The sequence below is a fragment of the Rutidosis leptorrhynchoides genome, chromosome 7, assembly GCF_046630445.1.
Source record: "Rutidosis leptorrhynchoides isolate AG116_Rl617_1_P2 chromosome 7, CSIRO_AGI_Rlap_v1, whole genome shotgun sequence".
NCBI classification, from domain to species: Eukaryota; Viridiplantae; Streptophyta; class Magnoliopsida; order Asterales; family Asteraceae; genus Rutidosis; species Rutidosis leptorrhynchoides.
In genome coordinates, this window is record NC_092339.1 from 97,894,067 (window position 1) to 97,911,375 (window position 17,309).

At 33.6% G+C, this 17,309-nt stretch overlaps 1 pseudogene; it reads right to left on the bottom strand.

Moving 5' to 3' along the window:
* Positions 1-3,948: 3,948 nt before the first annotated feature.
* Positions 3,949-17,309, bottom strand: part of LOC139859466 (probable serine protease EDA2) — an 83,358-nt pseudogene continuing 69,997 nt past the window's right edge.

Genomic DNA, 17,309 nt, shown 5'->3' on the forward strand with positions numbered 1-17,309 from the left:
TCCTGATCCCGAATCATCTAACCCTGATCCCGAGTCATCAAATCCTGATCCCGAGTCATCAAACCTTGATCCCGAATCACCAAATCCCGGTCCCAAATCACCCAACATTGAACCAAATGAAAACTTCTCAAGTAATGAACAAGGAGAACAAAACAGTCCAAATTTCAATGAAACCACACAAAGATATATGCTACCGCAAAGAGCCAACAGAGTAGTACCACCAAAAAGATACTCCCTGGATAAAGAAGCTCAAAGGTCAAGGTATTCTATGGCTAATATTGCACAAGAAAACCTATCCAGTGAAGCACAAAAATTTAATTCGGCTTTATATTCTGAAAAAATCCCAACAAGTGTTGATCAAGCCATGAAATCCGAAAAGTGGAAGAATGCCATGGAAGAAGAAATGGAAGCATTCAAGAAAAGTGACACATGAGAAAAATGTGTTATTCCCCAAGAAAAAAAAAACTGTAGGAAATCGATGGGTGTTTTGCAATAAAATACAAACCAGATGGTACCATTGAATACAAAGCCCGACTAGTTGCCAAGGGATATACTCAAATATATGGAATAGATTACTCCGAGACTTTCTCACCAGTTGCAAAGATTGATACCATCAGGGTTCTTTTCTCAGTTGCTGCAAATGAAGAATGGCCACTTCACCAATTTGATGTGAAGAATGCCTTTCTGCATGGTGAACTGAAATAAGAAGTCTATATGGAAGCTCCTCTAGGATTCTCGGGAAACTTCAAAAATGGGGAAGCTTGTTGACTTAAGAAATTTATCAACGATAATCTAAAAGTACAGAGTTTTCCACACAACCATTTCATGATGGTTAATAATATGTTACAAAAAGATTTCTGAATGCAAGTTTAAACATTAAAACACAAGCATGCTAACTCCAATCTTGACCTTAGGTAGCATGCAACAATGGAAGCTTTTAATAATCACTTGAGAATAAAACATGCTTAAAATGTCAACAAAAATGTTGGTGAGTCATAGATTTAACCAATATAATAAATCATCATAATAGACCACAAGATTTCATTTTCATAAACAACATAAAGGCATCACACAATCTGTATAAAAATCATTCATATGATGAACACCTGGTAACCGACATTAACAAAATGCATATAGAATATCCCCAATATACAGGCATCTCGCAATCTGTATACCAAAACTCGAAGTACTAAAGCAGTTCAAATTCTCTGACTGGGGCGTGTCAATGCCCATAGATCTACCTTTAGAATTCGCGTCAATTAGTGGTCAGTTCACTAATTCTTAGGTTACCAAGCAAAAATAGGGATATCCGGTATAATAATTCAATCATAGAATATAGTTTCAATTACTTGTGTCTATTTTGTAAAACATTTATAAAACTGAATGTATTCTCATCCCAAAAATATTAGATAGTAAAAATGGGACTATAACTCACTTGATACGATTTTTCAAATCTTTGAAAAATTAAGACTTAAAAATGAACTTATTTAAAGAATTTGAAATGAAAGATTTGGGCAGACTCAAATATTTTTTGGGGATTGAGGTATTACGATCCCAACGGAGAATATTTATCTGTCAAAAGAAGTATGTTCATGATTTTCTTGCAGAAACAGGTATGATTGATTGCAAACCAGCTGATACACCAATGATTCCAAACCAGAACCTATGTAAGGAAGATGAAGCTGATCTTGCTGATAAAGGGAAATACCAAAGGATTGTGGTAAACTCATCTATCTTGCTCACACTCGACCTGATATAGCACATGCAGTTGGAGTTGTGAGTCAATTCATGCATCAACCACAGGTTCACCATATGGAAGCTGCAATGAGAATCATCAGATATTTGAAGAAAACAGCGGATCATGGAGTTGTTTTTAAAAGACATGGACACCTAAGGACTCAAATATATACAGATGTAAGCTGGGCTGGAGAAAAAGGGGATAGAAAATCTACATCCGAATTCTTCACACTTGTCGGGGGGTAATTTAGTGGCATGGAGAAGCAAGAAACAAAAGGTTGTTTCTTTAACAAGTGCTGAATCAGAATTTAGAGGAATAGCCAAAGGAGTAGTCGAAGCACTATGGATTAAAAAGCTGTTAACAGAAATTGATTTTCCTCCAAAAGAAGCAATTCAAATCTTATGCGACAACGAAGGTGCTATTGCCATCTCAGAAAATCCAGTTCAACACGACAAGACGAAGCATGTTGAGGTCGATAGACATTTCATTCGAGAAAAATTAGATAATGAAATTATCTCTCTTCCGTGAATTAGATCAGAAGATCAACTAGCAGACATTCTCACCAAATCTGTCAACGGAAGATTCTTCAGCGATGTTCTAAGCATGTTGAATTTTGGAAACCCCACTATTCAACTTGAGGGGGAGTGTTAGAATGAATCAGCAAATAGTCAAATTACCATTTTAGGTAATTTGACTTTGGGATCAGAAGTGGTCAACTTCATCATATTCGGTTTAGAGGTTCACAAGTTTGCACAAGTCCAAGTTTCCAAACGGCTAAAAAGGCAGACTACAAACAAGCATATTTCTTCTTTTATCAAAGTGGTTCCAAAAGTGGTTTGAAGCCTTACCCCAATTTAGAATTAGCTGTTGGAATGAAAAATGTATAAAGAACCAACTCATCTGATGTAAAAAATTAATTTCAATTGTATCAATTCAAGCTTATAATCAATAAACTGGTCATTACAATCATTTAATTCTCAATTCAACAATCATACCAGCCGACGAGCTTGTTAAACCCGGGGTATGCATTTTCTATCTCTAGTTCAAACTAAAAAATCATACCAAAAGGAGGTGTATACATACATAATAATACATCATAATAAACATAATGTAGGAACCTCTGTTTTCTAATAATTTAGAAGCTTCTGATATGATAAGTTCAACAGTGAATCATACTGATGGTCAATATGATACTTATGTGTTTAAAGACTGTCCATAAAGAAAAAAATATCGAACCATCTATATAACCAAGTTCCTTACTTATGTTTTGATCAATCTGGATTTGGATGCATTCAAACACTAACACTAAATGATATTGTATTTGTTTTATCAAACACGCCCATACTGTTTTCACCTTAACAGTATGAGTGTTGTAGGGGTGTTCGGTTTTAAACTATGCATCCGAAAATTGAACCAAATGAAAACAGAAACTAAACCAAACCGAATTTTAACTCGGTTTTTGGTTCGTTTTACTAATCTGAAATTCAATTTAACATTATTCGATTCGGTAAACCAAAACTAAATTCAAAATCAAATTCAACTAATAACGGTTGGTCCCTGTGGTTTACATGAAATGGGGTGTTTGGTCCCTGAACTTCATTTTCGGGGTTGTTGGTCCCTGTGGTTTTCAAAACGCGCGTGGTTGGTCCCTGACAGGGACCAACCACCCCGAAAATGAAAGTTCAAAACAGGTGTATCTGGTCCCTGTCAGAGACCAACCACACGCGTTTTGAAAACCACAGGGACCAACAACCCCGAAAATGAAGTTCAGGGACCAAACACCCCATTTCATGTAAACCACAGGGACCAACCGCGCAATTTTCTCTATTCTTAATATATAGACCACATACCGATTTCAAAAAATCTAAACTCAAATTCAAAATCAATCTTTATGATTATTTTGATTAAATTATAAGTTTCTTACCGTTTTAACCAAAACCGAATCAAATTCAAATTCGCCTTTCAGTTTCGATAATTTGAACTCAGTTTGGGTTGGTTTTTCGGTTTTGCTTACAAAAATTTCAAAACCGAACAAACTAAACCGAACAAATCCAATAGATGATTACCCCAATATGAGTAATCTTAAAGCTTGGTAACTTTGCAAGATCTTCAAATAGGCTATTCACTCGTACTATATTTAAAAAGATGGCATAGACTATAGACCAACACAACTCAACAAGTCGACAGTATGTAATAAAAAAGACATGGAACTTATTAAAGATTTGGAGCATAAACATAATATAATTCTTCGCGATTATGGCACATGAAACAACCAATCCGATAGATTACACGATAATAGCAACTATATATACATACATTACTTCATATCTACATCGAACTCCTACCAGTAGAATGGCATTGAGACAGCCACAAGTCTATCTGTTCTATCATCTGTTGCCTCACTTTATTAACCGCATCAGGGTTACTACAATTTTTTGAATTTCCTGCATTTCAATATATATTCCGAAATTCATCAACATTGTTTCAGGAATATCAATCAATATTAAAGTTATACTTGGAAACTCTGACTCGGATGTTGACCAAGTTTGACTTTGACCGATGTTGACCGAGTAATCCCGAGGTTTGAACAAGTTTACAAACTAACCTTCGGGAACTAAAGGAGACTGGGGGCATCCTCTAAGATCACTTCCATGGCCACAATTTTGACAATTGACAATGTATGATGGCACTACAAAACATAAAATAAATCATACGAGGTCTGGTTTTTTAGTTGGAAACCGTAAAGGAAACAATCAAAGATTAGGACATACTATTTGGAGACGATACTTGTTTGGATGCATGTCGCCATGGATCTTGTGATCCGTTTGTAAAAACTATCTTTGAACCTGCGTGCAGACGTTTCAGTTAGTCACGTGGCCAAACCTTCTCCAAAAACATTTTTGCATAAATCCAAATGATACCTGTTACATACGAAAAATCATATTTTTGACTAACCACAAGTCATCTTTCGAATAATCTAAAGTCAAGTTGTGTATGTACATGCCTTAAGTCGATCTTTGAAGAGCGTATACTATCATTAGCAGGTGCCGTTTGAAAATATGCAACTTCGGTACACACTTGAAACCACCATAAACGGTCCCCACTACTAGTGTTTTTCAGGTATTCTTGAGTATACGACTCGATGTTAACTCCAAAGCTACCGACATAATATTCGTTTACATATTTTGCATACGCATCCTGCACCAATATCGCTTAATTAAAAAAGAACTCAATTGGCTTAACGTTTCAACAAAATAAAATAAAAAAATAAATATTCACCACTAGATACTCTCCGGCCTTCTTAGCGTTAATCATCGGGGTGCAAAGTTTATCTGGATTTCCATACTGAATCTGCAAAAAATTCAAAAGTATTTGTTGAAACATAATACATTAAGCAAAAATTAAATATAAGAATAAAAATAATATAACAAACTTACGGCAACAGCTGCAGCATCAGCCAGATAATACATGAAGTCACCATCGACTTTTAACTGAAATCGTATATTATTATAAAATCATTAACAAATTCACGCATCTAAGCAAAATTTTAAAAAGAAACTACAAAACATATACCGCGTTAGCACCAAATTTAGTCTTGATTGCTTCACCGTTTGAATCGAGCTGCTTTTCAACTAATTGAGTAACTTCTTGTAAAATAGCTTTACCGGCCCGGTCGACTCACCCATCTGTCACATTTAATATAATCTCAAAACGATGGAATAATAAATAACTATGAAACTAAAAATAGAATTTTGCTAACAACAGCCCTAAGGGATATCGTTAAAGCGCATAAAACACTTGTACAATCAGGTAACCACCACCATAAAGGTAATAACCAACTACTCTATACAAGTGTTATAAGCGTGTTAACGACAACCTTTAGGGCTGTCGTTAGCAAAATCCTTAAAAATAAAGTAAAAAAGTGTTTTATTCACCTGTTGATCGTATTGATAAAAGTCAAGAATCGCATGAACTACGCCCGAACTAGCAAGACTTCCACATGTTAAATGAGGGAATTTTAGACGAAACCACGCACTAAGAGCTCTGGCATACAAGATACCGAAAACAAACCACGGGTTCTCAACTTTTTCTCTATTGAGCTTCAAATTTAAAGATTCCTACAACATCATCTCTTTATATTATAATAACAAACCTAAAAATAGATCATCTTAAATTTAAACTACTAATCCTAGCCTTCCATTCTTAAATAACCCTTTAATCTAGACCATTGAAATCTCCATATTATGATTATGACCTCATAATCTACAACATTAACACTAATCAGACTATAATACCCTTAGGATTAAAAAAGGACGGGAGAAAATAAAAAAACCCTATACTTCTCCCTAAAAAATCCCTAACTTACTCTCTCAAATCGTCGACCATAATCAAATTCAACTCTAAAGGTTTCGTCCCAAATTTCGATCCGTTAGAATGATAAACATGAAGATTAATCAGTTTATGATATAGATCAAATCATCATCAATCCGCTAAGCTGTTGATCTGACACCAGATCAAAAAACAAAGAAAAAATCGGTTTACATCGATGATATTTGATCACTGGGTAACACAATTGAGGTTGTTAATGAATACCAGCCAAACAAAATTCGTCCAGGTTTGTCTTTGTTGTGAAATTATGTATTTTTATTTCAATTTATGGGATTATGCAACTGAGATACAAGATTGATTAGACGATGGTTTAGCTTTCCATTAAGTGTTGTCGAAATTGGTGACTCTGACGCAACACACATAATATCACTAAAAGCTGAGACCGAAGTCAAAAACCGTAAGTCTCATGATCTAATTTGTTATTTTCAATTCAAAACCTAGATGGTTCTTTAATAATAGGTACATATTTTTTCAGTTTGTTATGGTTTTCTGTTCAAAATTACTTAGGAGAGTAAAAAATTTAGAAGATTAAAGAAAGCAAGGTCTGATGTGTAGTGACCCGTCCTAATCCATCTGGACGAATACATTACCTTTGGTTACATCGCGAGGTACTTGACCTCTATATGATACATTTTACAAACATTGCATTCGTTTTTAAAAAAGACAAACTTTCATTACATCGAAAGTTGATGGCATGCATACCATTTCATAATATATCAAACTATAATTGACTTAATATTAATCTTGATGAACTCAACGACTCGAATGCAACGTCTTTTGAAATATGTCATGAATGACTCCAAGTAATATCTCTAAAATGAGCAAATGTACAGTGGAAGATTTCTTTCATACCTGAGAATAAACATGCTGATGTTATGCGAGGTGTATACGAAATAGTTATATTTTTATTACGAAATACTATTAAATACGATACAATTTTACACAAGTTATTTATTTATTTATAGAGTGGATATACCTAAACCTTGATACAACACTTATAGGCAGTGTACCTAATCGTACAGTAGTGTAATTTTTAGTAAGTCCGGTTCGTCCACAGGGAACTAGCCAAGTTTAACGCTATAATTATTTTATCCTATAATTATAAAAATATAAATATATATAAATAAAAGTAGTAATAATTATTATAAAAGGGGGGTTTTACCATTTAATGACCGGTTTGTCGATTTTATGTCTTAAGTCTTAGTTAAAACCTAATGTAAAAAAAAAAATATAACTTAATTTAAAGCGTAAAGTAAATAACGATAATTAAAGTACGATAATTTAAAGTGCGATAAATAAAATGACGATAAATAAAATTGCGATAATTAAAAAGTACGATAATTAAAAGTGCAATAAATAAAATGACAGTAAATAAAAGTGCGATGAAATATGAAATAAAGGAATTATGCTTATTTAAACTTCCGTAATCATGATGTTTGACTTGTTGATTTTAATTTATTACCATGGGTTAATTGTCCTTTGTCCTGGATTATTCGATATGTCCATCTGGTTTTTGTCCATAACAGTCCATCAGTCATAAATATAAAGTGCGAGTGTCCTCGTCAAATTATCCTTATATCCGAAGTCAAATATTCCAACTAATTGGGGACTTAAACTGTAATAAGGTTTTAATACTTTATTATCAATTACATCAAGTGTCCTTGCATGTAATCCACCCCTGTTTTAATGAGTCCATTGACTATTAATCCATTCCCGTGTCCGGTCAAATGAACGATTATTAGTATTTATAAATATCCCGCCCATCGTGTCCGATCGAGTGTATGTGGTTATTTATAATTACGTCCAATTATAAATCTTTATATTAAATTAACGAACTATCATTCAGTTAAACAAATATAAAGCCCATTAATAGCCCATAGTCTAATTTCCACAAGTGTCGTTCTTTTGTCCAAACTCCAATTATGATACAAAGCCCAATAACCCCGTCTTTAATATTTAGTCCAACATCATGATTACTTCGATTTAAATAAGCATAATAATAACTTAGCTACGAGACATTAATTTAAAAAGGTTGAACATAACTTACAATGATTAATAATAGCGTAGCGTTACACGGACAGAATTTCGACTTACACACTTACAACATTCGCTAACATAACCTTATTATTATTAATCTTAAATTAAAATTAAAATTATAAATTATATATATATATATATATATCGTGAGAGAGAGATTGAAAAAGGAGTGAATAAAATCGATCAGAATGCGTGGCCTTTTATAGGCCCACGTTTCACTGTAGATCTCTGCGAGTGCTGAGCTTTTATGCTTTACACCTCCGCGAGTGCGGAGGTCTGGAATCCAGCTCATAGATGAAATCAAAACGTGGGCTGCGTATAATTATAATATATAATAATATATATAATTAATTATATATTATATTATATTCGTGTGCATAGTTGACTTGTAATTTTTGGTCCATTGCGTCGCGCGCTGAAAGTTGGTTCATGTCTCGGTTCCGAATTTTCGAACGCCTTTTCGTACAATTTAATATCTTGTACTTTGTGTTTCACGGCTTGTACTCTTGTAATTTTTAGACGTTTCTCATCAATAATTTGAACCACTTGGATTGTACTTTGTACTTTTTAGCTTTTTGGTCATTTGCGTCTTCAATTCGTCGAATCTGTCTTTTGTCTTCACCTTTTATTATTTAAACGAATATCACTTGTAAATAGAACAATTGCAACTAAAAGCTTGTTTTTCTTGAGGGATAATGCTATGAAATATATGTTCGTTTTTAGCATTATCAAATATTCCCACACTTGAGCGTTGCTTGTCCTCAAGCAATATAGAACTTGACTATAACTTTACTAGAATCACTTCTTTATTCTTCACACTTTGTACATCAATGATTTTAATACGGCGGTATGAACAATGGTAGTAACGTTGTGGTTTACAGTCCCACATGACTATAAAAATTTAGATCCTTTAAGGAAATTGGATCTTTATGAAAACATTTGATCTTTTTGAAAATTCAATCTAGCTTTTACCCTAGATCAGTTTTCCGGAATAACCCTTCACCGGTGTTTGCAAATTGTTTTTGTGGGTTTCAAATTTGAAAATTTTAGCTCAAAACATATGGTTTTGTGTAACCCACTTGCTAATCTTGTATTGGGAAAGTAACACGTCCAGTATACTTGCTCCGTATATTACCTTTCGGTAAACTACCGTCCGGTTGTAAAGGAAAGCGTTGAATAAGCAACTGTTAAGGCAATGTCCCGTGACATGCTTTTGATTATGGTCTATATCGTGTCGGATGCAATTACTATCCTTTGTAGGAGCAATAGTAAAGATCACCCTATAGTTTTTCAGTCTGGCACAAGGTCATGTCTTTGACCATGCTATGCTACCACCGTTCTTACGGTTGACACCCGATTTGGTTCAGGTGACCTAATGAATTCCAGGTGAATTCCTAGGATTTTACGTTCAATGGTAATGAACGCATTGAAAATGGGTTTTCAGAAAATAAATCGGTTTTAATTTGATCAAAATATTTTCTCGTTCAAGCTCGAGTTTAGATATCATCGAATTTCATGAGTTTGAATTCTCAATCTTTAAGGTCAATCTCAAGGATTGAGTAATATCAGTCTTAAAAGCTGATTTTTGATCTTTAAGGAGATTATCCTTTCTGGAGATCTGATTCATTAGTCTTATAAGCTAATTTGCATGGTGCCCCCCATTGTACGAGACAGATCCTCTCATGGTTAGGATAAGTCTGACCACTTGGCGACCCAGTTTGATGCTGAAGTCCGTGGATTTCCAGCTGATTTTCAAGAAAACTTTTCAAGGTTTTTCGTAGACTCTACAACTGGTCTGGACGACAACTTCCTGACCTAAATCAAAAAGCGCGGGTCTTTTTCTCGGAAGACTTTACTTCCTTTTAAATTCTATTTATATTACAATAAACTGGGTAAAACTGATTAATATTGTTCAAAACAAAAGTATCTTTAATTATTTATACAAAAATATGTAATATATGTTCTAAATAACTTGGTAAATTTTTCCCACACTTAGCTTTTATTTTCCTTTCTTTGCCTTTTTATTTTCCTCTATTCCATTTTAAATGAATTCAAGCATTTTGGGTTGTTTCTCAATTTATGTCCTTTCCGAGATAACAATAATTTCGGTGTTAACACCTAGTTTTATCGTTCATAAATATGTATAAACATGATTTTGAGTTCATTTAGTTAAAAATTTTGAAAAATTTTACTAGAATTAGGTAGTCAGTATATAAGACTAGGGCTGTTCTTTATTATCAGAGAGTACTAGATTCTAATATAACTACTGCGTTACTTGTATTTTTAATGGTAACCAAGTGTTTAAATTTAAAATTTTAAAAATCCGAAAGAATTTAACCACTTCCCACACTTAAGATCTTGCAATGCCCTCATTTGCAAGAAATCAGTAACAATTTAAATTATTGAAGGTGATTAGCGTAGAAAAATGATTAAATTTTACCAAAGTTTCCAAACATATTGTTGTTTATGTTGAATGATAAATGGTGCACATCATTTGTTCATTCTTGCAGTTGTTATTTCACATATATTTTGCATCTTGTCGTCAAAATTAGTTGCTTTTGCTGAACTTAATGCCAGTCTTTGAAAATGCGATGTTTTACCCTGTTTTGTATATGAGATAAACCACAAACATATATATACATATTTTTGAAGTTGGGAATATCAACCCACATTCAAAAATTATTAAAAATCTAATAATAAAAGTTAGAAATTTATAAAAACTATTATAGTATCAAAAGAAATATTAAAAGTATAAAATTACAAGTTACCAAATAAATAAAAATAGGCATAAAAGAAAATTAGGGTTAATGAGGATGGTGCCAGTAGGGATCCCATTCATAGCCGTATGTGCTGTAGAATGCTTGAACTGGGTCATATGTAGGGTACGGTGGTCGGGTCTGTATAGTCCAGGGAGGAAATACGGGCATTGGAGTAGGAATGTAGTTTGTATTTATGTGTACACAATGACTTATGATTTGGTTTTGATGATACTGCCAATCTTGAAATGCTCGTTGTCTAGCCATTTCATACTCATGTTGAGCCATAAAAATTTGCATTTCTGTCATCTGATTCCCCCCTCCCGCATTACCTTGCTGCTGATCTCTTTTGACCTGTGGATGCTGGCCATCATATGGTGCTGCAGCATTATGTCGTTTCTTTAAAACCTTAGCACCATGATATACTTTCAAACCAATTGTATCACGGGGTTCTGGTGCTGCAACTATTAATCCCCCCTGACTTCTATCGACACCGAGATACTCAGCAATTAAAGTAACAAAGATACCACCTCCTATTATACCATTAGGCTGTATACTCCTAACCATAGCCGATAAATAATAACCCACACAATAAGGTATACTAACAGCGCTCTGTGGGTCTCGAATACACATGAGATAAAATAAATCATTCTCATTTACTTTCTCTTTGTTCTTACCTCGTTGTGTAATCGAGTTTGCTAAGAACCTATGGATTACTCTTAGCTCAGCTCTATCAATATCAGTATAAGAGTTATTCCCCCCACGAAATCAGTTATGCCTAGTCATTCTACTCCATATTCCATTCATATCAAAATTTTCATCAACCCTCCTACCATTAACTATCAACCTTTGACAATCAGTAGATGCTAGTTCCTCAGGCGTATATATACACAAAGCCTGAGCCATGTCTAGTAGAAACATATGGCGCATCACACCTCCTAATAAAAATCTAATAAAACTACGATCGGTTAAGGTAGCTATCCGATCATTTATTTCAACACTACATAATAATTCCACACACCATTCTCTATATACACGCCTACGTATATTAAACAAACGTTCCCAATCATTAAAAGTAGAATTACCATACCTTTGTGTAAGTAATTCTCTTATTGGATTGGCCAATCCCACTGTTTCTAACGGTTCCCAATCTATTATTCTGGGTACTTCAACAACATTAGACTGAAGGGTGTGCAAGTTCCTCTGGTATTTTGGATAATCTATCCAATGTCGGTCAAACCTTAAATTAGGATGTAAATATGCCAATTCTATATTTGAATATGAAATGAATTGATGCGGTAGATTTTGTCTATATTGGTCGTTAATCTCCTATTCTTCTGCATTCTCAGGAGGAGCATTGTGAGCCTGAGATGCGGATGAAGATTCACCCCTTTCAGTCTGCAAAACACATTAAACACAATTTTTGTGCATCCAAATATGCATTAGTGTTAGCAAAATCATAAATCAAAACAATCATAAAGACATGTTTAATCCATTTTAAACTTTATATGCATTTTCACAATATTAACAATTCTACACTTTTATAAATAAACATATATGAAAATGTATACAATGTTCTTTAGCTTTTATCTCAAATAGCATGTCAAAATAATCATTACTAGCAATTAAACAAGTTTCAAATGGCATTCATATCAATTAAATTGAGTTCATGCATTTTTGACTCAAAAAGTCTACTTTAATACTTAAAAATCATGTTTAGGATCAATGTTTTGATCATTTAGCAACCTAAACATGTTACACTACTCAATTTAGTATAAACTAACAACAAAATTCGGCCATAACACATTTATATCAAAAAGCCCCAATTTCGCTCAAGAACACAAACCCTAGATTACTCAAAATTTGAAGTTTAAGGCTTCTAATCATGTTAAATAGCATCAATCTAGGTTATACAAGCATAATACACAAACAATTTGAGCATAATTAAACTAGAAATCATCAAAATTAAATTAGGTATAAATTTATTCAAGAACACTAAAAATCCGAATTAAAGAGTGTTTAGATGTAGAAATTACCGATCTCCTTGAGAAACTTCTTGGTAGGATCCTTCTCAACATGATTTTAGCAAAAAATTTGATGTTTAACGGTGAAAAATTTCGAATTTGAGAGCGTTTTGTGTGTGTTTTTCGCAGAAAATATGGGTGTGGGTGTGTTGGGGACTGGTCTGTTCGACCAGTTAACCCTTCTGAGTTTTACAACCTCCGCGAGTGCGGATGTGGGTCCCTATCAAGTACCGCGAGTGCCGTTTTTTTAATAAAAAAACCTTTAACTAATAAAACATAAATTAATAAATTTTAAAAATTTGTTTCTTTTAAGAATTAGGGCCTTTCGGATCAGTGTCCTAGTCCGTCTCTCGACAAAATTTTAAAATTTGTCATTTTAAAGCGTTTGTTTTAAAAGCAAAGATTTTTAGATTTTTTAAATGTTTTTGGCATACTTTAAATCAATAAGATTAAAAATAATGATAACAAAATTTCTCGTTCCGCCCTCGGGTAAAGCAATTTTGGTTCAACGACCTAGTCTTCAACTCACGACGAATTTTTAGAAATCACATTTTTAACTTAATGAAATAAAGTACATTTTTGTTTTTTTTATTCACACCAAACTTAAATTTAAAATGCATAAAATTAAAACTTCATTTAAATATAATTAATATTTTTTAATTTTACAAACTTATATTGAAAATATTAGTTTTTAAAATATTTACAAACTTAAATATATTGATTTTAAAAATTTACAATATTAATTTAATATTTATATATTAATTTTTAAAAACAAGGTAAAAATAAAATTAAAAATCTTTTTGGTCTTTTATCCCACTTTATTCTATCAAATATTATCAAAAATATACGCCCCTCTTTTGGGTAAAGTAATTTCGGCTATATTACCTAGTTTTACTCCTGACGAATTTTTTAAATATTTTAGATTGATTGATTAAAGATATTTATACCTTAAGAATAAACGGTAAATTTCGCAGTGATGTAATAAATTTTTGTATGATATCAATAATTTCGGTTTCGCATACCTAATTTTATTGAATATCAATTTAATACTTTATAGCGAACGATTCAGCGTTTATTATCAAAAGGTTAAAAGCAATAAATAAAAAAAATAAAAACTGTACATACTTACCTATGAGATAGAATTCTCAGAGACCAGCTTTAGCCGACTCATAGGAGAGTCGTGTGATTTGGTTTTCCATAGCTACGTAGGCGTAACCTCGATTCTTCAATAACTTTTCTTCTAAACATATGAACGGTCCTTCTCTGCATAGAGTAACAAATTCAGTATTTGAATATGTTTGATTGTTCGAACATTTACCTTCATGTGACCATTTTCCGCATTTATGACATCTTTCGAGATGTCGTGCTCTTCTTTTTGTTGCGGATTTTGATTTTCCTTTACCAAAATGTATCTTAAGATGATCTTTCCTGAGTTCTTTCCTCACTTCGTCCATTTTTCCTCTTACGAATGATACCAGTTCAATCGGGAAGATGTTATTATTACGTTTAGTAATCATAGCGTGTAGTAGTAGACCATGGTTCAGATCAAAGGAATTCTTCATCTCGTAAAACCTAAAAGAAATAAAAATTCAGAATGGAGGGAGAAGACTAGTTCTTTAGGGTCTGCTAGGGAAAGACCATGCGGATTCCATTTTTGAGAACTACACGAAAACAGAAAATCGAACTCTAACAGAAATACATATTACCCTAAAAAGATTTTAATCTTCCCACACTTAGTTAGCTGTGGTGTCGAAATTGTGATTAACTTCATCTTCAACTTCCATTGGACTATCTATGTAATGTTTAACTCTGTGACCATTAACTTTAAATTCAATCCCATTTGAATTTATTAACTCTACTGTTCCATATGGGAAAACTCTTTTGACTATGAATGGTCCAGACCATCTAGATTTCAATTTTCCAGGAAATAGCTTGAATCGTGAATTGAAAAGAAGAACTCTGTCTCCTTCTTTAAATTCTTTTGAACTTCTGATTCTTTTATCATGCCATTTCTTCATTCTTTCTTTATAGATTAACGAATTTTCGTATGCTTCATGTCTCAATTCTTCTAATTCGTTTAGTTGACTTAATTGTAAACGTTCGGCTTCATGTAAATCAAGATTACACGTCTTCAAAGCCCAAAATGCTTTGTGTTCAATTTCTACTGGAAGGTGACATGCTTTTTCGTAAACGAGTCTAAAAGGTGTGGTACCAATTGGAGTTTTGTAGGCTGTTCTAAAAGCCCAGAGTGCATCCTCCAATTTCATGGACCATTCCTTCGGATTTGATCCTACGATTTTCTCTAGAATACGTTTTAAAGATCGGTTAGTATTTTAAACTTTTCCACTTGTTTGTGGATGATAAGCAGTGGAGATTTTATGAGTTATTCCATATCTTTTAAGAACTTTCTCAAGTTGATTATTACAAAAATGAGTACCCCGATCACTTATTAAAGCTCTCAGTGTTCTGAACCTTGCAAAAAGACGTTTTAAGAAGTTGACTACAACTCGTGCATCTTTAGTCGGGAGAGCTTGTGCTTCCGCCCATTTAGATACATAATCAATGGCAACGAGAATGTAGAGATTATTATGAGATTTTGGAAATGGACCCATAAAGTCAATACCCCAAACGTCAAATACTTCACATACTTGAATGACATTTTGTGGCATTTCATCACGTTGACTTATTTTTCTGGCCCTTTGACATGCATCACAGGATTTGCAAAGAAGGTGTGCGTCTTTGAAAATTGTAGGCCAATAGAATCCAGCATCGTAAACTTTTCTTGCTGTAAGTTGAGGCCTATAATGCCCTCCTGTTGGTCATGTGTGACAATGGTTTAAGATTTGACTAGCTTCATCTCCAAATACACATCGGCGTATTATTCCATCGGGACAACTTTTAAACAAATGTGGATCTTCCCAGAAATAGTGTTTTATATCACTAAAGAATTTCTTTCGTTTTTAGTACGACAACCTTTTTTCAAGGAATCCACATACTAAGTAGTTTGCATAGTCTGCAAACTATGGAATTTCATTATAATCTATCTTCAATAGATATTCATCAGGAAAGTTGTCTTGTATGGCCGATTCATTTAGAACTTCTAATTCGGGATTTTCTAGACGAGAAAGATGATCAGCGGCGAGATTTTCTGCTCCCTTTTTATCTCGGATTTCAATATCGAACTCTTGTAAGAGTAAGATCCAACAGATTTATCTTGGTTTGGCATCTTGTTTCGAAAATAGGTATCTAAGAGCAGAATGGTCGGTATACACCACCATTTTAGCTAGAACTAGATATGAACGAAATTTGTCAAAAGCAAAGACAATAGCAAGGAGTTCTTTTTCAGTAGTTGTGTAATTAGTTTGTGATCCTTGTAACGTCTTACTAGCATAATACATAGGTTGAAATCGCTTTTCAATCATTTGTCCTAAAACGGCTCCCATTGCAAAATCACTTGCATCGCACATAAGTTCGAATGGTAGATTCCAATTTGAAGTTATCATGATCGGCGCATTAGTGAGTTTTTATTTAAGTATATTAAAAGATTTGATGCATTCATCCGAAAATATGAATGGAGCATCCTTTTCTAGGAGTTTATTCATATGAGTGGCAATTTTAGAAAAATCTTTTATGAAACGTCGGTAAAAACCGGCATGCCCTAGAAAACTCCTAACTCCTCTAACATTAGTGGGATGTGGAAGTTTAGCAATTACATTTACTTTAGCTCTATCCATTTCAATTCCTTCCTTTGAAATTTTATGACCTAGAACGATGCCTTCTTTGACCATGAAATGGCATTTCTCCCAATTAAGAACTAGATTTGATTGCTCGCATCTAATAAGCATTCGTTCAAGATTAACTAGACATGATTCAAATGTATCACCGAAGACTGAAAAGTCATCCATGAAAACTTCCATGCATTCTTCTATCATGTCGTGAAAGATCGCCATCATGCACCTTTGAAAGGTTGCAGGGGCTTTGCAAAGTCCAAATGGCATGCGTTTGTAATCAAAAGTACCATAAGGGCACGTGAACGTGATTTTCTCTTGGTCCTTGGGTGCTATTGGAATTTGAAAATATCCAGAAAAACCGTCAAGAAAACAATAGTAACTATTCCCGGCCAACCTTTCTAACATTTGATCAATGAAAGGTAAAGGAAAGTGATCTTTTCTGGTGGCGTCATTTAATTTTCTATAATCAATACAAACACGCCATCCCGTTACAGTCCTTGTAGGAATAAGCTCATTTTTTTCATTTGTGATTACAGTGATGCCACCCTTCTTAGGTACACATTGAACTGGGCTTACCCATGGACTATCAGAGATTGGATAAATTAAACCTGCATCAAGCAGTTTAATAATTTCT